This window comes from Buteo buteo, chromosome 13 (genome assembly GCF_964188355.1).
Source record: "Buteo buteo chromosome 13, bButBut1.hap1.1, whole genome shotgun sequence".
Classification (NCBI taxonomy): Eukaryota; Metazoa; Chordata; class Aves; order Accipitriformes; family Accipitridae; genus Buteo; species Buteo buteo.
The window spans coordinates 24,967,767-24,992,056 of NC_134183.1; the positions used below are offsets into that span (position 1 = coordinate 24,967,767).

The 24,290-nt window shown below is 39.3% G+C and overlaps 1 long non-coding RNA gene across 1 annotated transcript; it reads right to left on the reverse strand.

Annotated features, from left to right (window-relative positions):
- Positions 1–33: 33 nt before the first annotated feature.
- On the reverse strand, positions 34–17,391 carry LOC142039025 (uncharacterized). The gene is made up of 3 exons (XR_012652781.1): positions 17,050–17,391; positions 7,867–8,008; positions 34–258 (listed from the first exon to the last, which is right to left on the reverse strand). It is a non-coding gene; the product is annotated as an uncharacterized LOC142039025 (long non-coding RNA).
- Positions 17,392–24,290: the final 6,899 nt, after the last annotated feature.

The window sequence follows — 24,290 nt, forward strand, 5'->3', positions numbered from 1 at the left end:
GATGCCTCCACAGGTATTTCCTCAGCAGCTCTCTCACATGTGCGCACACACACGTTTTCCCATCTGGATGGCAGGAACAGCTGTAGGACTCCAGAGGAATTCATAGGAGGCCAGGGCCATCTCCAGGGAGGTCCTGTGCCTCTGTAGTGTTTGCGGTTGTCTGTTCAACTGTCCTTTCTATCTCCCTCGCTTGTAGCATGTCTCTGTGGAAGCCGAGATACTGTTCCAATCTACCCTTCCTTCTTTTCCGCAGTTGCGCTGAGGGGAAGGAGGAAAAAGGGATTGTAGCAAACATAATGCTTTCAGGATGTACTATCTTGTGTGGCTGCAGACAGGAGGTGAGGAGCTGGCTCCACCCTTCCTTTGCCTAGATCCTAGATGGTGCAGAACTTCGTGTGGGACGTGCGGAGATGGTGCTGAGGAGGCTGCAGGGCAGTGCTGCTCAGGGAGGGTGCGGGTGCTGGGGTGGCATCCTTTAGCTCCAGTGCTTTTAAGTTACTGTGACCTACATTTGTGAGGCCTGCTTCCAGCTATAAAGTCAGAGGATTCTGAAGGGCAGCTCTGCAGCGTGTCTGACAAAAAAAAGTAACGTCCCACTGGCTCCTTTGATGTTTCTACTTAATAATTTTTGGTGCTGCTGAACTAATTAGATTCTTTTTGATTCATTTATACATTATTGAGGTTATATGGATCACAGTGCAGCCTCCTTATTACCTCTGCATATGAAAGGCAATATGTTATTAATGATGACAGTGCTGATTTTTGTTGTGGTAAGACTTTGTTTTAAGTGGTTTAGTGCAATTTTTGTTTTAACAAGGATACTGCGGATTCTTCCCCCCTTTCTGATTATATTTTGAAGTGAAGTACATGCATACGTGTATAAATAAGTATGTATCTTCTTTTTCCTTTTTTAACACTGAAGGAAAGCAAACTGCTCTAGATCTCCCTTTGCTTTTGAGGTGTGTGGGGTTTTGGTGGATTTTATAAAATAAAACATGAAATGTAGCCAGGCCATGATTTTAGTTAACAGGCTGATTTAAAAAAAATAAATAATAAAATACACAAGTAGTAAATTCACCAAAGTAACTTACTGTAATATTTTAAAATAACAGTTATTTTCAAACTTCAAAATGTTCAACATTTCTTTCCAGAGTAGAACTCATACAAAGGGAGCCATGCACTCCCTGGCCTCAGCTCAAGAGCGTATCTGTCAAAATCTGTGCTATTCATATAATTAGCACAGCAAAGTTTAAAAACAAAAAAACAAACAAAAAAAAAAGGCTCCATGCAAACAAGTACAACTGTTTCCCGTTAATCATTTACTGAGAGTGCATAAAAAAAGTCTATATATACATATGCACGTTGTGCCATTTTCTGAGCTGAAAGAGTGTGGTTCCACTCCTAAGCGTGAACATACATTTTAAATGCTGTAGTGCCACATTTATAAAGACAAAGTATATTGCAATAATTTTTTTGGAATGTATTCCTATAGAATATTCTGATATAAGACATGATTTCAGTAGGTATTTTCATGTTGCTCGTTTACTTTGTACTCTCTGGGACAGAAAAAATACATAATGAACTAGTTTTCAGGGTGCAATTGCAGGCCCCATCGAGGTCACTGATTATCACTTGGCGTCATACTGTAGGCCCTTGTTGCCCAAATGCTTACACCATTTAGGTCAACAGGTAGCGTCGTTATTTCAACATAGGGTTAGACAAACATGAGATGTGTTTTCTGATCTAGAACCTTGGTGATTTTGATAAAAGAAAACTTAATATTTCAGGGTGCTTATATCACATATGTCATAGATCTACTCTAATAGTGCTTTTAATAAAAGGGTTAACTTATTTCTAAACATATTATGCAATGCACATTTATAGCCAAAAATAACACTATCCCCACCAGAAAAGAATTAAGCTTCTTTTTTAAATGTAAAAATTTTTTAACACGGAAGAAGTTGTCACTTTTGTATTGTCTGTGAATTTGATACTGCCCTTTGGTTGCTGCTTCATCATAGCAAAGTTCATTACTGATTTAATACAGCAGCTGAATCTCCGAATTGAGATCGGACCAATGTGTTTTCTGATTCTAAAAAAAATAAGTTTCTGTAAGACAACCACTAAACTAGCAGCAAAATGCTATTGAAAAGCAAGTACACTCTTTAAGGGAACTTGCAAATGTAAATCCATGTTATTTTTCAAAACTAAGAAAAAAAAGACCATGGGTCAGATAATTCCCTTCACTTTTTACCACAGGAAATGATCAAAGTAGCAGAAAATCTGCTCTTTTTGGCCAAACTTCTGTCAGAGACAGAAGGGGTCGAGCCAACACATGGTGTATGCAGTCTTGCAGCAAGAAGGGATGTGGCTGATGGGAAAGGAGGCGGAACCAGAGAAAATCTGTAGGGTAATACCTCCTATTAAACCCACAGGAATTTTCCTATTCTAGATAAAACAGAGGCTGATCCAATAAAGCAAGTCTCAAACAACGCAACCTTTCTTTCCAGGCTGTTAGACGCTTGTGAATGAAGATGTGGGGCTAGGAGCGTTTGGGATGCTCTGCATCAAGCAGTGGTATTGCTGTAGGGAACCAAGGGCCTCTAGAGTTGCGCTAAGATATGTAAGAAGTACAGGCAAATATGTGTACCTGCCAGAACAGTTTGGTGGGAAATGAAGGGGTTGGGTTTTTTTTTTTTCTTTCTTCCCTATCAGGCTCTTTCTAGACTTTATAAGCAGAAGCAGATGGTAGGGACCAGTACATTTTACTTCTTTGTTCTTGCTGCCTGTGAAAGGTGCCAGATGGGCAATGATAAAGATAGAAATTCTCTTCCTGTAGCCCAGGGATAGCAAAAATGCAGAGCTTCAAGGCTGCCCTATCCTCACAGGATCACCGTAGCATGTTTTTTTTTAGGCCCACTGCTTTTGCTCTTTGACTTTTTGCCATGAAACTGACAGAAAATCCCAGTGGCAACTTGACAGGGGCATCAAGACCATTAAAATATTTAACGTAGGACACCAAACCACCGTCAGGTTTGGATCATTCACAAACGGGCCAAAAAATATGCAGGCTAGGCATGAAGTGCAAGGGTAGATCCTTCATATGAATAACTTGGAAAATTAAATACTATCTACTCTGAGAAGTGTTTATTTACTTGGGAATGATCAAAATTTTTGTGTAAGAGTAGTTCAAAGGTATGTTTAACTAACATAATTAGCAGCAGTATTCTGAACCATTTTCTTAATGAAGATGGACATCTATGGACATGAAGGGCCTCATCCATGACTCAATGAAGTCTGTAATTAAATATTAATATTTTCCACAAACTATGTTAAAATGTTAGGGGTTGTTTCATGTTGCAAAGCAAGGAATTATATATTGATTTTCATTAATCTGAATCTTCTCCTAGTACTGGTTTTATTGTACTAGAGTCCTTTGAACCTAAGGGGTTTTTTGTTTTGTTTTGTTTTTTAAAACCACACAGTGTATGATGCTATATTCCGACAAAGTCAAAAGCAGCATTTCAAAATTAATGCAGAGATTCCTGGGGTCTTTTGTCAGCTTGCCAGACTCTTGTTGCTGTTCTAACTTAATTTTTTATAATTTCCTTTTATGTTAATAAAGGCTTCTTGTGGCTGTAAAAGTTGAAGTTGTCTTAATCCATAGACAGCCTGGTTCTTATGTAGATACTATTTAGATTATTTAGAAATCCTGCTGGTTGCCAGATGGAGCTCTTTTGGGTTTTATGTTAAATACTTGGAAAGCTAAATAGCTTGATTTTTCTCTCCTCCCTTCCTCCCCCGGCAAAATAAATAAATACTTGAGAAGTGATTACTAACAAGTTGCTTAACTTCAGTTTTAAAATCAAATTAGTTTGAGGTGAAGTGACTGCAAGTATGAGATAACTCGGAGTAGTTGGGTTTTGGTGAGGTTTGACTTACCTACCAAGATTTCAAACCAACAGATTTTCTCCGGGTTTGTTTGGGCAGCAGGAACCTGAACTTTACACTAAGGATAGAGGATCCTGAAAAGCATAGAACACAGCCCTGAATCCTGTAGTAGCGTTTCTTACAGGATCTGGACTTCAGATGGAAACCCCAAGATGGTCTTGGACTGCAGTGGCTGTTAGGATTGCTGGAAATAACTTGAAGGGTGTGGTTCAGTGGTATGCTAGGCTGCTGCGAGCCGTTTGTATCGCTGAATTAGTTTAACCAGCCTTCAGATGATTGAGAGTCTCTGCAGTAGCTGCTGCGTCGCTCAACTCCCTGCTCTGAACGTTCAGGTGAGCCAGTGAGGAGGAGAGATTTGACATCAGGTTCTCCATCACCAGCAAGGAGGCTTGAGGTTTTTCACAAATCATACTGTTGGCACTGGGAGCCCATGCAGATGCCAGGGTGGGCTCATAATGGGGTGGTTTGAAACTGCTTTTATTCCCCTGACCTTTGGGGTGCTTCACTCTTCAGCTCATTCAGTCAGCTGAGTTCACAGGGTCTGCATTAGTGTGCAGAGCAACACCAGCAGAGCCAGGCCAGGTCTGGTTGGCCTTTGTCTGGATTTTAGCAATTGCGAGGCTTCATTTGGTTGAAATTCAGACAAACTGTTGAGTCTAGGAATGTTTCTCAAAAGAGCAGTGCCTGTTGGGCACTGTGGCATTGATGAACTGAGGGACCTTCTGTTTCATACTCAGTGTATACAAGGTGTTCCTCCAGTTCATGCAGAAGGTGCTTGGGAAACACTGGGAGTCAGTGTCCCACTAATCGTAATTCTGTTGTCATCAATTGCCAAATAGTCAAGACAGTAATTTTGGCCTCCAGGGTTATGTTTCTAAAGTACAGAGTAAAAAAAATGCCGTTTCCTAGTCAATTTTTTCAGTATGTATTGATTCTCTCTGGTTCACATTAAATATAGGAAGTCTCTTGAATTGGTAGGCATGCTGTTCAGGTGTACTTTGGCCCCTGTTGGCATTCTGAACACGCACACTATGGAAAAAAGTGAGAAAAGTCAGGTAGATCCATATGTGCAATGTGACAAATTATAGGCCCTGTAGCACTTCTGAATTGGCATGCAGTTAATGCTCTGGTCTTACTTAAATGCTTCAAATTTAGTCAATGTTTAAAAATTTACTTTCTGTTTAAAAATTTACTATGGAATAAATCTGTTCTGGCAATGTTAGATTCACAGTTCAAAAACTTCATCCCCTTTTATCATCTTAGAGTAGCTATTAGCCTGAAGCTTTTCAATCTCGGGGTCTGGCTTAAAAAACAGAAAGGAAATTGAGGCCTATATTTCAGTTTTCATATTTTTGAAAGCTTTAAAGCTAATGGGTCAACCTATTTTTAAATTACAGAGCATGGAGAAATAGGGGGTGTATTCTTTTTCATGTTGAAGGGAGCTATTGTTTCTCTGCTCATAATTAAAAACTCACTTTTTAGAAACTCATATTGGTCCTAGGCATTGCGAGAAGATCTGTGAGTAAAACTATCTGCATGAAATTTCCTTAATGCTGACTTCAAACATGAACTCATTCAGAATCTGTAATCTTGTCTTCTCTTGTGACTGTCATATTAGAGGAGTTTGTCCCAACAGCTTGTAAATGGAGCTGGTAGCATCTGAGCAGGCTGAAGAGCAGTTGTTGAAGTGAGTGGTACAAGTTCCAGAGACACATGAGTACTATCTTTGAAACCTCAGAGGTATGTGCTGCTGGCTAGGGCACTGCAGGTTGTAATACTCATCAAGAGTTACAGTGAAATATAGGACTGAAAAAAGCTATGAGCAAGAGAAGTTTGTTTCAAAGTGAGGGTGCAATTTACAGTTTTTAAGGAAAAAAAAAATTTGGTCGGAACTGTAAGAGTAGTTAGGGGCTTAACTCTCATTGATTTGCAGTGGGAGCTATTATGTCTGGATGTTTTGTGGACCTGGTCATTTGTGATGAACTTTGAATCCCTGTGGGTTTAAAATTAATTATAGGATGTTTTGGTAGAGTTTTACTAAAACTCTATAAAGCTAGGAAATTTGCAGTTGAAGTACAAACATGGGCCATAATTCTGTTCTTACCATCCTGACCTTTCCATATGGGTTAAAAGTTCTTGTTATCCTTGCATATGCCCTGGCTGGCAAGCAGCCAGAGGCCCAACTGTACCCCATTTGTCTTTTATGGTTGCCAGGTGCCAGCATTGTGCATCTTACCTTCACATCGGAATCACAGATTTCATCTCCCTCCCTCTACCCTCTGCTCCTGGTGCAACACCCAGATGTGGAACAGAGATCCCTTTGTACTCTGTACATGTTATCCTCATACAGGCCGTGTACCTAAAGATAGTTCATGCTAATTGAGGTCCAGATTGCATTAGAAACATACCTGTTCTCTCTGTATGCAAATTCCAACTACCTCAATACCACATACAACCTTTCAAAATAGGTCTTGAAGAGTTGCCTGTAATCCATATTCCTTGGAACTGTGTTTCACACACAGTTTGTCAAAGAGCTCTAATGCTATTCAGAAGAAAGGGTAATCTGGCTTCAGGTATTTATGAGGTGTTTTTTACTTGGGGGGTTGGCGGGTGAGCTGGTTGCCATGAGATGTAGGTTAGTGGCTGCCTTAAAGTTGTAGCAGCTCTAGGTGCCAGTTGCCCAACAGAGTAGCATCTGGGCTTTGTGTGGCATTTTCTCTCTCTCTTTCAATTAACAATACTGTTCTGCTAACATTGTGTATTGAGGTAATCTGCAGCTTTGAGTTCAATAACAGAGATGTAGCACCTGGATTTACACTGCTCTGTAAAATCTATTTATTGATGGATCTCCTATAACTTTTCTATATTGGACCCTGAGGCTTCTTTTAAAATTTCTTGTCTTGCCACAGGTTTTTTTTTTATCAAAATCACCTTAATTTTCCCTCCAACTGGAAAAAAAACCCTGATGCTCCCCACCCCCTAAAATCCTACTGGGTCTGTTTATCCAATTCCCTGCCTATGTGCCTTTTATGGACAGTTTCAAGATAATTAGATGAAAACCACTTTCTCTGAAAAATAATTTTACTCCTAAATTTCAAAGTCATAGTCTGAAACTTGTGAGCATTTTGTTTTGTATGTGATTAAAACCACATCTGTTCGTTGGGGTAGAGCAGAGGAAAAGGAATGCTTTTCTGTCTTGGCACACAAGATAACAAAAGGCCAAATGTTCTTCTTTGGTTCACTTACATGATTGTACTGTAGTACACAAAAAAAGCCTGGATGCATCAATATTGCAGGTTTCGGCACTGAGTATCCTTTTGATTACAGGCCTGGCACTTCGCAGTCACTTGTATCGGGGAAAAAAAACCCCAACAAAACAGTTGAAGGACCCTGTTAGTGCATTATAATGTTCTGTGTTACGTTTGTTTTTGTTTAAGACAAGAAAGCTCAAATCAGAATTATGCGCCAATTCTTTATAAGATCCCACACATTTGGCAAAGGAATTGCATTAATTACATGTTGTTTTCTGTACTGTGTCATTACAGAAGAGAGCACATGCTGCACTTGTAAGGGGGTGAAATAATTCACTCGCATCTTTGAAGCCTTTGCTGTATTTTTCCCTTTTCCTTTGAAAATAACGGTGGGCTGTAGAAGACTTTCCCTGGATGATAAATATGCTTTGCAAATGTACAATGGTGCTCAGAAGCTTGAGTAAAACAGACTTTTAAAAACTGGTAAATCTATCTGATAGAAAAATGATTTTAAAAAAAGTCAAAGTACTTTTTCAAAGCTTTTCCCCAAAGTATTGTTTTAGCCATAGTTTTACCTGGTTTTGTTGTTACATTCATTTAATATTACCATTGGACATTTCCTCCCCTGTGAGATGATTTTATAAGATGGACTGATTCCACTTACGGAAAATGCAGTTGCTGACTGGTTTTGGATCCTTTGTAAGGCTGTGATCTGTGAGATGTTACATGTCCTTCCTTGTAAGACTGTGTTTTACTGAAGTGATCTGGAGTTCACATGAATCAGTAACATCCAGGGAAAATCACTCCTGTCAAGAGAAGAAAGCATGAAGAATTTTCAGAGCATGTCTATAGGAAAATTCTGTAAGAAGGACAACTCTCAATAATTCTCGGTCTGAACTAGCCCCTCTTCCTTAAGAATATTAATTTAAAATTAATGAGAGTATTTAAAGAATTTCAGCTGCCAAAAAGATTGATAACCTACACGATACGTGAAAGCCTCCCTTCATGTTTTGCTTCTGTTCATAGTCTATCTAAAAATAACAGTTTAAAGGTATTTTTATGCCAAAAAATAGCAGTTTTTTTTTTATCAGTGGGGAGAAAACAAAAATTGGTTTTCAGAAGTGGACTGCAAAACAATCAATATCCCTTTTTCTCATTAGATGCTGTGTAACTAAGTTATTCCATTGCTTATTGCACTCTAAAATACCTTTTTACTGTTGATTTGCATCGACATCCTACAGTTTTATTTTAGAAAAGTGCTCAGCTTGTTTATGTGCTTCAGTCCTATCAACAGTATATAAATTCTTCCTCGGAACTAAATAATCCTCGTTAATGATAGAATGAAAAGATACTAAATTTATTTCTAAGGGGAAAAGCTAGCGCTTTGCATAAGTCGGATTGATGATAAGTTCAACCTACTAATTTTAAGACTGTTGCATTTGTATTAGTGTGTTTGAGGACTCTTGCAAGCCTAAAGCATATTATTTTCAAACTTTGTCACCATTCCAGGGAGTACAGAATTCTCTCTCCCAGACCAGGTTATCTGGGAATTAAAGCCTTTTAGAATATGCTTAGCAAAAATGATACTAGTTAGATCTAGTTTGCAAGGTGAGTCCTACCTGCAGATACAAACCTGGGATGTACAGGTTTAGCATGTTGGGGGGGGTGGGGTTGTAATGCTAATCAAGAACTGCATTACCTGAAATGGGGGTATCTGGGTTTTTTCAAAGAAACACAAATTCTTATTTTTTACAAGTGGCCTTTTAAATTTGGTTTTGTGGGTAAAAGCCCCAGAAGCTTTTTATGGTGATCTCACCTTTCTTTAGTTCTTCTCAAATACTTCCATTGCCTTTTTTTTTTTTTTTTTAGGTATTTTCTAGATACACAGCAAGTACCCTGTGCAAATATGACCCATTGATGTCGGTAGCAAATCAGCTCCTGTTTTCAGCAGGGATAGAGTTTATATCATGATTCTCTTCACTGGATAAGTTCTTTGTCTCTAGCATCCCACCTGTACTGTTAGTCTTTATGGATGAACTCTGAAAACAATGAACTTTGCCTTGATCTCAATAAACGCTGTAGCCATACGGGTTCTTTCAGACAGGTCAGGATCGGGTGTGGTAGATGCAAGTATGAGGTATACAGGTGTAAACACACACACACACAAAGGGGACTCCTTCCTAAGACTTGATGTTTCTTCCCCACATGCTTCTCTACAAAATAGTGTGTTTCTTGCTTTCAAAGAATAATAAATACTGTTGGGAAGACAGACTCTGCTAGAAAGGCAGTTAACCATTAAACATGGGCCCTGGATAGACAGCAGATGTACCAAATCACTACTAAATACTTATTAAATACTAAGTACTTATTAAAGTGCTAAAAATCTCCATCAGAATTAGCAGCTAGCAGGGACCTACACGGAAATGTATTTGGTAATAAGGTAAATGCTTGTCATCATGCTTTGCTAGTGATTTTGGGTCTCTGCATGTTAGGACTAGGGAAGAAGGTGGAACCTTGTTTGGTAAAAAAGTATAGATCAGTTCTTAGGAAAGAAAAAGGCCCTTCCAGAGTTAGCTTGGATTAATACACAGGGAGATGCAGCTCTCTGATGATTAAGGGATTTGTAGAGCGCTGTGAGTCACAGTACCTGTTTAGGGCACTTGGGCCAAGTCTACTTACAGTGAACCTTTCTTCCTCATCAGAATGAAAGCTTTATTGTCTACCCCTAGGCTGTTACATATCGTCACCTTTCCATATGTGCCTTTTCTAAAAGCAGAGATAAAATAATGCACCTCTTTCCCATGAAATATGTCCCACCAGTCATCACTTTCTTGTTGCTGTCTTAGTCCTGAGCATGGTGCTATGTAATACTGTCTAGTGATGCTTTACTTTTGTCTTGCTTTTTGCATTGTCACTTACATATTCCTTAGTGTACATCGTCAGACTAGGAGCCATTCCTCACCTCTGTTTCTATTTCTTCTCTAATGCTTCCAAAAATCTCTTGTACTGACTTACAGAAACAGCTGGAACTGCAACATCACTCCATTTTAAGCTCTGAATTGTGTTAGCCATTACATTGGTTCCACATGCTGCTTGGGTGGAGACATCATTTAAAATTCCCAACACAGCCAGTCAGGCCAGGAATTGCAGCTTTGTGTAAGTGGTGGTGACTTTCTAATTCTTGATTACATTATGCTAGAAAAGAGGATTGTTCCCAGAGCAATTTACCAAGAGGGGAAAAATGGAAATACTGTTCAAGGATGACCTTCCACCCCAGTGATCTATTTGGCTGGCATCTGTTATTGCTCAGCTTCTCCATCATGGGTTTTGCAGTAGTCTAGTGCTTTGTCATTGCTACTAAGTGGAAAACTCCTGAGTTCACTAAACAGTTTGTGAGGGGTTTGGGTAGTGGCAGCTGGATTTATGAATGCAACTGCAGAACAAAGTGTTCATCAAGGTTACCTGAAATAAACATGGGTCCTATTTGAGCAGAATTTAAATGCATTGATTCTAAAAATTTCTTCAGTCTAAAGTGCTATTCCTGAGCCCAAGGTCCGGAGACAGATAGAGAGAAAAAGAGAGGAAAAAGAAGGGAATTACTTTGTACCACTCCAGCATGGGAGCAGGAAAAGTGTTGTTGCGATTGTCTCCAGGAGAGAGGCAGTGCTGTAATCCTGTTTCATTTTCGTACACAGAACTTGAAAAGATTTTTCCTAGAAATGTGTAATGGGACTGTCAGAAAACAGACCACTCCCCTTCCCAGTAGTTTCCTGCTGAAGTCATTTAAGGCCTCTCACAGCTTTCATCTGTGTAGGCACTGAGAACTCACGGGCCAAGATTTTTTTTTTTTTTTAATGGAATATAAGCAAAAATGAAGGGCTTTTAAAGAAGTCATTAGGAAAGAAAGTTGGAAGTTTCTCTGCATGTGAAGCTGGCTCACCACTTAATCAGTTTCTTATTTCCGTTCTGCTTCCGTCAATCCCAGGAAGTGGAGCTAGGTGTTTTTCTTGTTTTAGGTATTACTAAAAGCATGTATGTGAGCTGCCTAGAGGGGTGGAGAGAGAAGTTGTTCCTTACTTCACTTCTGGGACTGTCTGTTCAGAGCTTTACACAGGAGGTGACTTGGAAAGGCTTGTGAATTCCATTTACTGTGCACTCAGACCTGATGAGCGCAGTAGGCTGAACATACAAAACCTGCTCTGCAGGCAACAGCCTTAGCGCAGTAGCTATTAAAAAAAAAAAATTCCCTTTGTGGAGCTGGCAGATAGCCTGCATGCACACAGATGGGAATTTTTGTTGGTATATATGCCATGTTTAACACAAATGATCAAGGCAACATGCTTTAAAAAGAAGCCATTGCTACCCTGAATAAATGGATGCTACTCAGCATGCATTTTCTGGTTGGACTGAATTCAAGCCTCCCATTCTGAAATGGGTAGCTCTTTTAGATTGTATGGCCTTGTCTCAGACAAATCTGTAGTGTGCATTTATTCCTGAGATGAATGATACGCTTTTCATCCAGTTTCTTTCAAGTTGAACTCTACCTGGCGCAGGAATGATAAATGTTTTTTTCTTTCTCCTTCTGTCTAGAAGACCATGTTGTACTGTGAAAGATGAACTTCATTCCCAGGACAGATGAACTGCATTCAGAGGTGGATTTACTGATACATGTTTGTAATGCTACAGCCGTGCCGTAGGCACCTCATCAGACAGCCATATATTTGTGGTAGTATTGAGCCTTAGTCACATTCCACGTAAAGCTTTAATTGGAAGTTGTATGTTCTTAAAGCCTAGAGGAGTCTTCTCTATAGGGAGTGTACAAGTATTTCAGCCTTGGAGCATGAAGAACTTCATGAAGTTAGCTGGCCATTATAAATTACATATGCATTTAAGAAAAGAAAAAGCTAGTATTTAAGTAGGCCGCCAGCATGCTCTGAATGCAATCCACTGTATTGATATGACATTTAAAGTGTGTATTTGCATTTGCTATGAAATTGTGCATACCTGATGTGTAATTTTTTGGACTGCCCTTGATCCAGTGGATAGGGAAGGTCGATGAGATGAGTACAGCCTAAAGAGCAACTGCATGAGTGCTTTGAATTAAACTCCTGATCAGGTCCCAGGATCAAATTTGGGACTGATGCACTAACTGGCATACTCGGAGAAAACTTGAGTTTGTTCCAAGCATCTGACCCTTATCCTGCAGCGCTAGCAGGCTCTGAGCATTACCTATCCCCATCACCTCCCTACATCCCATCTGCCCTTGTGATGAGACCATATGTTTGAGGCTAGACAGACAAGACGTCCTGTGGCCTTTCTGATAAGGGCTGACTTGGCATGATGTGAGGACACATGGCACTTTTAGACAGTCTGGATTCAGGTCATCTGCAAGAGCCACCTGGAAAGGAGAAGTTTAGTTGCATCTCAAAACCTGTTTTTAGGAGTGGCCATCTCGGGTACAATTTAAACAAACCTCCAGGGATATAGCCATGGTCCTGTTTGTACTGAAAACTTACCCAGCCTTTCCTAAGGCTTTAGAGCCTTACCTACTTCATAAGGTATTTTTGTCTGTCTTGTTACTGGCATTCTTCTTGTTGCTTAACTACAGTGTTGACAAAAGTTCTTGTCATACTGAAAACAAGATTTGAACTGAATCCAAAGACTGTGGAGTTGGTGCAGCTGTGTGATGGGGAGGAGCTGGTACATGCTTTCAAAGATTTCTAACTATTAAGCATATATTCAAGGAAATGGCATCTGAAATGCTTTTATTTCTGGTGATAACTGATGATTTTCACCAAGTACAGCTTTGATTCTTATTGTAACTTCTCATATCAAGAGTCTAAGACTAGCTGACCCTACTTTTGTGAGTTAGCAATGGTAATTTGAGATGCCTGGTCTATTTTATTGCGATACATACATACACGAGTATATGTTGATAATAGGAAGTGTGTCATTCAGAAGCCATTCTGCCAAAATATCTGTCTGCTGTTTGGCCCCTTGTGTAACTGATGGCACCAGTCACCACAAGTCACCGGTGGTGACCTAATGACCAGTCACCACTAGTCACCACCTAGTCTTAGTGCAGTAGCATTTTTATACAGAATTCCTTTCTGTGTGTGAGAGCCATTCTAAGAATGAGCAGCACACAGCTGGCTGAATATCTGAGGCATGCAATGTACAGAGGTGGTAAAAACCTATACAAGCAGTATAAGCCTTACTTCCTAACAATAGAACAGTTAGAGTTGCTGGCAGAAAATGATAAGAGTGTCAGTGGCTGTTTAGATTAGGGAAGGTTCGGGTGCGTTCAGTGGGGGGGATAGTGTTTGTTTAGCTTTTCCCTTCTGGGACTAGTTTAGTATTTCAAGCACGTTTGGGAACTTTGTTTTTTCCCCCAGTGGGCTAAGATGTGACCTGGACAGTGTTTATGGATCTGAGAGAATAAGACTTAACAATGCTTCAGAAAAAGCAACTGCATATCCTATAATGCTAGCTTTGTTTCTGGGTGCCTGTATAGACTCTCTCAGTATTTGTTTGCTGACTTTTCTTTCAGTTTAAAATACACAAGAAGATGCCTGTTTCAGCCTGTTGGGGCTGACAAAATACTAAAGATGGACAAAAACATAGAGTAAAATGCAGCTGAAACCAGTCCTGTACGGGGAGTCCCTATGTGTGCTATATCAGAGAGAACAGCTGGGATCTGCTATTGACAACACTACTAAACCCACGTTTTTTTCCATCTGACTGTATGCTTAGTGTGCATGCCCTGTCCAGCAAAATGGAGAGCTGATAACTTCTCTCTTTTTATTCACTGTCTGTGGGAAGGTTATTTAGAGCAGCATTGTCTGAGTCACTTTGTCACAAGCTAGTTCAAAAGGCATATGCTATATGTAAAACTGCTCCAAGAAGATGAGGAGCAGCCACAAAGGGACATACTCATACAAATAACTATTCAGAGGTCTTGAAACATAAAAACACATAGCTCTGAAAGAAAAGGCCAGGACCCTGAAAATAATTGGCCAGGGTAATGGAAATTGTTAAAAGAATGAATGGGAGCAGCCACAACCATTGCCAAAATCATTACGGTCATCAAGCTGAAAAATGACCCTGGCAGTAGCAGTACATCCAGATGGCCAAACAACAAGACTTACTTATTGGTAATCCATCCATTTGCTTGATTGGAATCTCATCCACCCTGAGGGAGAGACTCCAGAGTAATCCCAAAGGAGCTCCCAAAATCACAGGCACTGAGGTCCCCTCAGTCTCTGAGAAGGACTCAGCCTCCTCTGCAGTTAGACAACCACTGATGAAGCCACAGGTTCAGTGGAGCCCTGTGTGCAAACATCACATTGTGATGTTAACACAGGTTATTTCTGAACACTGCAGATCCTGTATTCCATGTGGCTGGGCTTAAATGCTGTGTATGCTGCTAGTATGGCTAAATGCTTGTCAGCCATTAAGGACCTCAGGAGGTCTCTCTGAAAACTGGTGTACAGGCTTGTGTAGCTCACCTTGCAACAGAACTTTTCTCAGCAGAGTATGATTGCTGTAATATGGAAGGGAGCTTTGCTCTACATATGCTAAGTACCCTTATCTCTCAAGTGGCCTGACTAACATAATTAGATTAAACTAAGGAGAATTGGGCCTCACCTTGTCTCTACCTTGGATTCTGCCGCTCCTTTCCAGACCCAGAGAAAGGACTTTGAGCCCAAAAGCCTGCCTGTTCTTTCCAATTATATTAATTGGCCTAATAAAAATCTTATATGTATGTTCTCTTCCTACAAACTCTGCTTCTCTCTTGCTACAATACAATTATTATTTACATCCTGGAATGATTGGCATGTATGTAAATTGGAATAAAGGGATCTGACCTGAACTGTTAACTAAGTTAAAAAAACCCAACAAACAAAAACCAAAGCAGCTGCACATTAGCTTAAGACCCCTTAGCCAGCTGACTGAGGAAGAAACCCCCTCTCCAGTAACTGAACATTAGGCTTGGGAGCCTGAAGTTGCTATCACACAGAGGGTACAGCAGCACAGAGCATGAGTCCTTTCTTATAAGTCAATCCATGGCTATAATGGACCCAGCTCTGCTCCTCAGATCAGCATTAGGAACAGTGCCTGACTCCTATGGTGTGCAAGCAAACCTGGTTCTACTTTCCAGGTAGAACTCAAGTTGATTGAAAGGGGTCCTGGAGTCATAATACAAAAATCACTAGTTCACACTGACATAGCCAATTTGACGGAGGAAATTCAGATTAAGGAGCAGGTGAAGGAAATGCAATAAACAGAAAAATGAAGCTTCTGCTTCTCAACATGCCTTTTTAGGATGAGATTAAGAGGCAGAGTTTAAGCTTAAAAAGGCAGAGATGGAAATGAATAGGGAAAATGTTGCTTTGTTTGGGTTTTCTTTTTTACTTTTGTAACAGCTACATTTTTTGAGTTTTTTCTGAAAGTTGTCATTAATGTGGTACTATTTTTTTAATACAGTTAAAAGTCAAATCCAGGTGGTTACCATAATAATACTAAGTTATCCTCTCCACAATTCACCAGTCCCCTTAAAGAGAGAGCTTTCTCCATAAAGCATCTGCTTTATTTTTAGACAAAACTGTGCCTATTTAGTGTCTAGCTCATTTTAAAAACTACTGGCAAGGTAGAACCAATAGACACTGACATTACAGCAAACCCCACTATTTTTCTTTATTTGTAACCTTTTCTGTAATACTAGTACGGCAATATTATTTCTTGTTACCCTGACCAAAATCGTGATAACCAACTGCAAAGACCTGATATAGTAACAATAAACACTAGAACAGTTGAAACTGTCCAAGATGTCCTTTTGCAATAAATCAGCACTATAAAGTGAGGTGTGTGTCAGCTGCATTAGCAAAGTAAAGGTGCCAGGGACTACTCACTTCCTCTCCTATTTAAGTAAACCTTTAAAAGACAAACAAACCTCCCCTTCAGTATGGAACTGAAATGTACTACAGAATGATTCACACCAAATAAATAAATGCTTTTCAGTTGCAATCATTCCCTATTGAGTTGAAGTGGTATTGTGCAGTTTTAATCTCATCAGTTCCAGAAAGCATGCACAAATGAAAAGAAGTGATTTTAACACTTTAGGAGGGGGAACTGCAGCTTGCACAGAGCATTCAGCCAAAGGAACAGGAATAATTGTACGATGGCTGAGCTCAAATCTATGCCAGTTTACAATTTCCACTACAATTAATTTCATTTCTCCACTTCATTCCTGAAAAATTAACCCTGCATGATAACCCTCATGCATTTAATCTATCTGCAGTTTCCACAGTATTTGCCACTCAAGAACTCAAAACACTTACAACCCTTTTCCAGTTTAATCTGATTGCCACTATGGCTCCTACCCACCTTCACAGGGAAATTAAACTTTTACTCCCATCTGCAACACCAATCCGCCTTAAAGAGTATCAATGAACATATGCAACAAAACTTTTGAAACTGTGATTTTGAGCACAAATGCGTGCATAGGAATACTCCCCACATAATGCTGAAATACAACCACCTCTTTGGTGAGCAGCGTAAGTAATATGACAACTTGTAGCAACACTAAATAATCATCTAATTAGCCTAGAGCAAAAATTGAAGCAGTGGGAATGTACAACATTTGAATCAGCATTTGTTGGGAAAACATTTCTCTTGTGACATAGAAATCTTATGGACGGCAAATATCTAGAACTTTGATAGTACTATACTTAAAGCTGGTAAATTCAGCAAAAATTATGTCAACACTGTGATTAGGACAGAGATTTTGTTAATAGCTGGAGTGAGCTGGCCACATGAGAATGACCGTTGTTCCTGCTGATAGTACCTGTGCACTTCTGGGAAGGTTTCTTCTCATAAACACTGGACTACTTCTGTGTGAAAATTTTTCCTGTGTACAACAGGAAGCTTCAGTCCTGCAAAATACATATATTCTGATGAGACTGTAGTCTGAGATGGTGCAACAGTCATGACACTAATTTGTCACATACAGTTTCTATGTTCTGCCTGAATGAATCTCTCTTTCTTTAGACTCAGCTCTATAGTGAAAACACTTTGTTTGAGGTCTGAATTTGTTCTTTAATATGGTATCTGGTACTCCTGTTCATGTGGAATAGCATCTAATCTCTCCAAATATCCTATTGATTTGAACAGGCTCATTTGGTATTAGACATACCACGCAGATGTTACAGTTTGCATTTCTGAGGTTTGTCTATGCTGACAAACAACTCTGCCAAGGAGTTTGCTCATTAAAACAGTGGTGAAAAACAAATATAGGTGAGACCTGAATGTATTTAAATTAAGTTTTTCAGAATGCTTAAATAACAACAACAACAAAAAAGTAGACGATCTTCCTGTATTATTGTTAATAACACAAAGGTGCATTTCTAACATTATGTAAAGTTCAGTTTTTTGTTGGGTTTGGGATCTATGGAAAGTCTTCCCTTAGTAAAGAGAAACAAACAAAAAATCTCTGTTTTCCCAGTGGTGCTCATTACTGATGCAGACCTGCTGTCAAATTGCCACTACACTGCAGAAAGATATACAAATCAAAAGCCTTCATATACTGGAAATTTAACAATTTAGCAAGCAGAATATACAAGTCATATAGCTAAGCACAGAGAGTAGACACCAAAAAAAATGGAAATATCTTGTCAGTTTGATTTTTTAAAAATAATTTAAGACATTTAAGAACATTGTCTTGAAATATTATTCATATATACTGTGAGATTATCTGAATTCCATTTTACCACCATAGCTCCCTTCTGCTTGGAAAAAAAAAAAAGTTAAATCATTGTAATTATCTAAATTATTACTTTTTTTTAAAATTGGAAAACTGCAGTTAGTTGCAATTACAGAATTTCAGACCAAACTGCTTAAAATTTATTTCTGTGACTAAAAAATATGTGTGTATAAAATTAGCAATGTTGAAAAAGCTAAACAGATCAATTTTCGTAGTATCCTATTGTTCACTAGTAAATATGCTCCACCTCTCTACTAGGAAGCAGCAGATGAATTCTTGCAATTCTCTTTGTAATTCGGATCCAAGTCCTTCTGAAGCCAGTGGAAAGATTTGTATTAAGACAGCTTATTAGGACTTCATTTTGCATGTGTTTGTCTCACTGAGATGAGTGCTTATTTCATCTTGCTATTTCAAGGCTTCCAATCATAACTCTACAGTCTGTTAAGAGTTCGTTTTTTTCTTGAAACTGAGATAGTATATTAAAGAAAGCACTATTTGATAGCAACAGACATTTATTACTGGTCCATGGCAAGATCCCAAACTGTATCAATTCTAAGAATATACTTTCAATACATTTTGAGATAACAAATCATACTGACCACAAAAAATGTCCTTAGGTGACACCAATAATGAAGAAGAGTCGCTTTTGACAGGCAATTCTTGCTCTTGCAGGTGTGCTGTCACAAGGCTGGGAAAGTCTTTATTTTTGGGGGTTTCCATGGTAATGTTGGCAGTCCTAAATGGAAACAAAAATATTTGAAAGGAGATGTTAAAAAAAAAGCGTGATTCAAATGTGACTGAAGTTTGTATTTTTCTAAGAGTAGAAAGCAGAAATGTTGTTGTATATGGTTTTAAAAATTCTATCTAAATTAAATCCAAAGACAAATTCAGGCACATTTTTACAAACTGTTGTGGGTTTGGCATCATAAAAAACACTTTAAGGAAGGCCTTTTAAGAATCGGCAAACGCAAAGTGACTCCTTTCATGTTTTGTTTTCTGAAATAGGCAGCCGTTTTCTACAACTTGGATTTCCATACAATCAAAATAATCTTTGCAAGGGTGAAAATGGTTGCTGCCAAAAGTACATAACACAAAAATCCAAGCAGGTTTCATTTATTTTAGAAATAGCCTTTAAACATTTTGAATGTTTAAAATGAAGCTTACACCGCCATCTTAAAAAGAAGTCTGCAACACCGAAGAGAGATTTTTTTAAATTTACTTTTTTTCTCCTGAAAATGAAATCCCGTAAGAAACTCTGTACCCGCGTTGCAGCAGGACAGAGCGCTTCAGCGAGTGTTCCCTGCCGTGCCTTGCCAGCCTCCAGCAAAGGAGGGCACAGGCCCCTGCAGTGGAGCCATCGTTACGTATTTCGGGAGAAAGGGTCCAAATGGCCTCTGGAGCTATAACCAGGCATAAGGCACAGGCCAGTTTTGTACAGTCCCCTCAAGAGCAAGAGCCAAAATGACTAAGAAAGACAACGATGCAAGCGTGAGGGCTGTCCCAACACTGCATTAGCAGGCCCGTGAAGGTGGCACAGATCCCCAGAGACCTCAGGAAAAGACGAGAGGAAGCCACCTCCTTTCTGCTCTCACAGTGGGCTGGGAAGAAGGCCTGAGGTAGGAAAATGGCGTGTGTGCCTTTCCCTTTGCTTGCTTTTGCTTCGAATGGAAGATGAGCAGTCAGATGGCCCAATGCTGTGGCAGTTTCAGGGACCTGCTGGCAGCGCTATTTATACACCGTGGTTGAAAAATAGCACTTGAAAGGTCCTGGATGAAAAAACCCAATTCCGCATCTGTGAAAATTTCCAAAAATTGCTTTCCTCAATGTAGAAGCCGGATATATATTTGTTGAATCAGGCCCTTAATTAGGTAGGATACAAAGGGCTTTCTCCCCCCGCGATACTTCCTGCTCAACAACAGTGTCCCCCCCGCTTTCTGCTAACCCTGCTAAAATCTGACGGGGATGTTTTTCTGTTGTTATTTATTTCCACAGAGATACTGTAGTGACCAGCAACTGATCCCCTTTCTCCCCCCCTCCCCCTTTTAATTTAAATACTTTTTTTCAGGCCAAATTTCTTCCTGCTTACTTGGGCTGGTCTTTTCATTAAAACAAGTTCTTCAAATGACCCCAAATCATTTGCCCTTCCTGTCCATTCTTGGTTATGCCAAAACTGTTAGTTCACAACAGGAAACCAATTGCTTGTGCTATCGGGAGACATTTCCTTCGCAGCACAAAACGTCTGAATAATAATTTCAAGCAAGGCTTCACCCATTTCCTGTGAAAGGAGGGAAGTTTGCCTATCCCAGTCCCTCACAGCTCTTTGTTTCCAACCCTTCATGACGTAATGCTTTCTGCGTAGGGAAGGTGGATCATTTTCCCTTAACAGCACTAAATTCAATATCCTGTGTAAAGTTTTGATACTGCTCTTCAGCAATGAAACATGTAACATTTACAAATAATAAAAAGTTATGCTCTAGTTTATACTTGTGGTGTCTCTTTCAAAAAAATAAACTAAACTTTTGGTGTCTGGAAAATAACTATAATGAAAACATGAAGGCTAAAGACAGTCTGGTTTGTTAAATGTTTACTTGCAGGCTATTTAGCACTACAGCTCTAACTACTACATATCCTCCCAGCAGATAGGAGAGCCCACCGGGTATCAACTCTTGCTGCGCACCAGAATGCCCCAGACTGAAATGTCCATTGTGGCACTGCATTTTACAGGAAAACTGCAGATAGATAAACTGTCTCAGGCACTGCCTCAACACATGAATTAAGCACATGCCTAACTTCATCCCTATATAGCAAAAAGTTCACTTACTTAGGCAAATACCGAAGAATGACTTTTTTAAGTGGTATGCTATATCAAAGCCTTAATATAATGGCAATGCTAAATTGTTAAAAAGGGAATTATCTAGCAACACATATGTTAGCTCTTCAGTGCTGGAATATTTAGGGATATCTAGGATGCTTAATTTTAGGTAAAAAATGTGTTAAGCTATCCTTCATCCAAACAAAGTAGGCATAGAAATTGCTACATATGAGCTACTTTTTTCCATTGAGCCCTACTGTGGTGCTTCTTAACCTATTTTTGTTAAATTATGCAATTGGAATCAGGATATGTGTTTTATTTAATTTTTTACAGTTCTTTTTTTTAACAAGCGTAATAAGGGCTTGTGAATATGATTTTTTTTTTAGTCACCTGTTACAGGAAGCAAGAAGCTTAAATGGAGAATTTGTCAAAGAGTTTGAGGACCTTAAAAATAGCTTGTCACAGTTGTTATTATAGTGCAGTCTTAATTACATCATTTGCTGTCACACAAAAACCATAATAAATCTCTCTCTCCATTATTCTGAAGACAATAAAATTTTTATTACATTTGTGGCCTCTGTGTGTTTGTCATTTGAAATGTTCGAGCCAACATGAAATACTACATCTCTTATTCTAATTCACTTGTTCCAATCAAGAGGCCCAGCAGAGTCAACTTACCATTTTCTTCCCTCCTTTAACAGGCATCGTATGCATTTCCTACTCTCTGCCTCCTCGGCTGGGATGCTGTAGGTAGTAGGCACCTTCCTTCACACAGATTCTAGTCATGTTTGTGTTAGCCAAATAAACCATTTTAACACCTCTCCACTAGGAGCTGTGTTTAAGAATAGCAGCTTTGTGTTTCAAAGTCTCTTGCTTGAAAGGCAGGAATGTGGTTTTCTTGCTGAAGGTCGGCAGGACCTTTGCATTTTGTGTTTACCAGTCCATTTCCAGGAGTACATTTGTCAGTTATGGACCCAAGCAGCAGACAGTCTCTGCACTAGGCAGATTTCACCCACACTTACCACCTTCAGTCCTCACTTTCCCCATCAGTGACTGCAAGATGTGAGATAATGTCAGTCTGTTTATATTTGTTTCAGAGGAACTGTAAAAATGAATTTTGTTTCACTTCAGCTGGGGCTGAGGAGAGCATTTCCCCCTCAGTGTCTTTCACAGATCAGAAAACTGTTTCTCAAGGGGAAAAAAAAATATCTGTATTATATCATTCATCCTTTTTCTAATTGTTCAACCTTAAACTGGGACATCTTGTTGAAAACTTTCTTAGAAGCTGATACCCCAAGGCTATTGCTGCATGTTGCTTTTCTTTTTTTTCCCCTTCCCAATTTTGAATCCCCTTTCATCTGGGCATTTGAGTATGACTAAGTTACATTTAATTGTGTAACAAAACCCCAACTGGTTGTTCATTCAATGGTTTGTAAGGCCAATTCTGGAAACCCTTACTTCGTTCTGGCCATCTGTCTCCAAAGCAGAATAACAGGTGAGCTGGAGATATAGCCGAGAAAAGCAATGCAAACAACTGATGCCCAGAGAAATCAGCTACTGTAAGACTGGACATGCTGAATATGTTTAGTTGTGCCTAATGGCAAGAATAGCTAATGACAGTGTTATTCTATTGACTATTAGAGAAATACAAATACCAAGGTATAAATAAACATACTTAGGAAAAAAAAATCAGGCCAATCATCAGAGTAAGCTTCCTGTCAATCCCATGTTTTAATATCACAGAAAGATCTTTTATAGCAACTGTGGGAACACAATGTCCTTTTCAGCTTGTAAAACTACATTTGCAAAGCAGTCTGAAAAGGTCTGTGGGTAATACCACAAACTGGCAAGAAGTGACATCTAAGTCCCCTTCTTCCTATTATTAACTTGTATAACACTGTATATACTTCAGTAAACTTCACTAAAAATCCCACGAGAATAGGAGTTTGTGCAGAGTATTTATATATCTATGCTATAGAATAGATCATATAACTCTGTCCATCTGTCAAAACACATGAGTAAATCATGCTTAAACCTAATTCTCTAGTTGGTGAGCTGAGACTCAGAAAAATTAGGGAACTTGATGAAGGCCACACAGGAGTGAATGAGAAAGAAGAGGCTAATGTAGCATAGTCTGTTAGCCATTACAGAGGCCGTAACTGCACGTACCAGCTTCTGAGACACATCACACAGTGCTAGTGTGCAGATGGTTCTAGACTCCTCTATATTATACATATCGAAATTGGCAGAGAAGTCTAGTGACCTCGCTGCAGCAGCAATGATGCTTTCTGATATGGCTGGAGGGGAAGGGAGGAGAGGTGGTGCAGAACAACCCTAATAGACCAGGCAATGCCAGTAGCTGGGAATGATCAAATGTCCCTACTAAACTCACAGAGGCACAAAAGGAGCTAATAGCTGACATTCTTAACACTGGAATTTTCAGGCAAGTAAAATCATAATTTTATCAGAATCGTGACATAAACATTGCATCATATATAACTCTTGGCTTAAAGTGCTGTTAGGCAACAGAGCAGTCTTGGAAACTAGATATCTTTATAATCTATGCCCCTTAAATAGGTTAAATCCCTCTAATACCTTTCATCCCAGAATTTCTTCTCCATAGTGCTCAGGCTGTCATTATGTTTGACATTTTATTTCCACTATTGAATTGTCTTTTCCTTGTTTTGCTCATTCATGGTGCATACTGGCCAACCTACAAAAATGTAATTTGAATGTTTTAAACTAGACTAATATATTTTGACTGTATCCTTGTTGACACAGAGGACTGTAATGCAGCCAGCTGTTCATTGTTACTATGTTAAATAAAGTAGAACTCCCTTGTGATATTCTATATACTAACAAATGATGTAATGAAATTCTGGTCATGTGAAAATTCTATCGTTATACCACCCAGCATCCCCATGAGCAGTCAGAGGCTAAGTCACTTGCTTGAAAAGCCCCGTTAACACATCATCCTTATGATTCAGAACTGTAATTGGTTTAACCTGACGTGCTGCTCATTTTCTGTGTCCTGCATGCTCCAGTAGTACAAGTACAGTTTTCTTTCCTCTGTATTGGTGAAAAGGTGTACAAGACAAAGACTGAAGACTTTGCTCTGTTAACATGATATATATATACATCTGTATACACAGGATGTGAAGAGCTGATTACAAGAAACATGATCTGCAAGGGACAGGTGGGACTGCTCAGGTAGGCAAAGATAGAGAAAGAGGGAGAGAAAGCCAGGCATAGAGGGAAGGAAGGTGTATCCTCCAAAAGAACTTAGTGAAGCCAATTTAACAAGTTTCTTCTCTCCCTTCCTTCCCCCATCCCCACCTGTGTGTGGTCCCCACTACACTTGAGGAAGCAGGAAAGGAGATAAGAGCAAGCCCTGTTTTTACCAGGGGAATTTTCTGGCAAGAGAAACCAAATAAAAAATGGCAAACTAAATTTAAACTTTTAGAATTAGAGATGGGTGTCCAGTTCTTCAAAGGAAAATTTACATGTCGGGGTA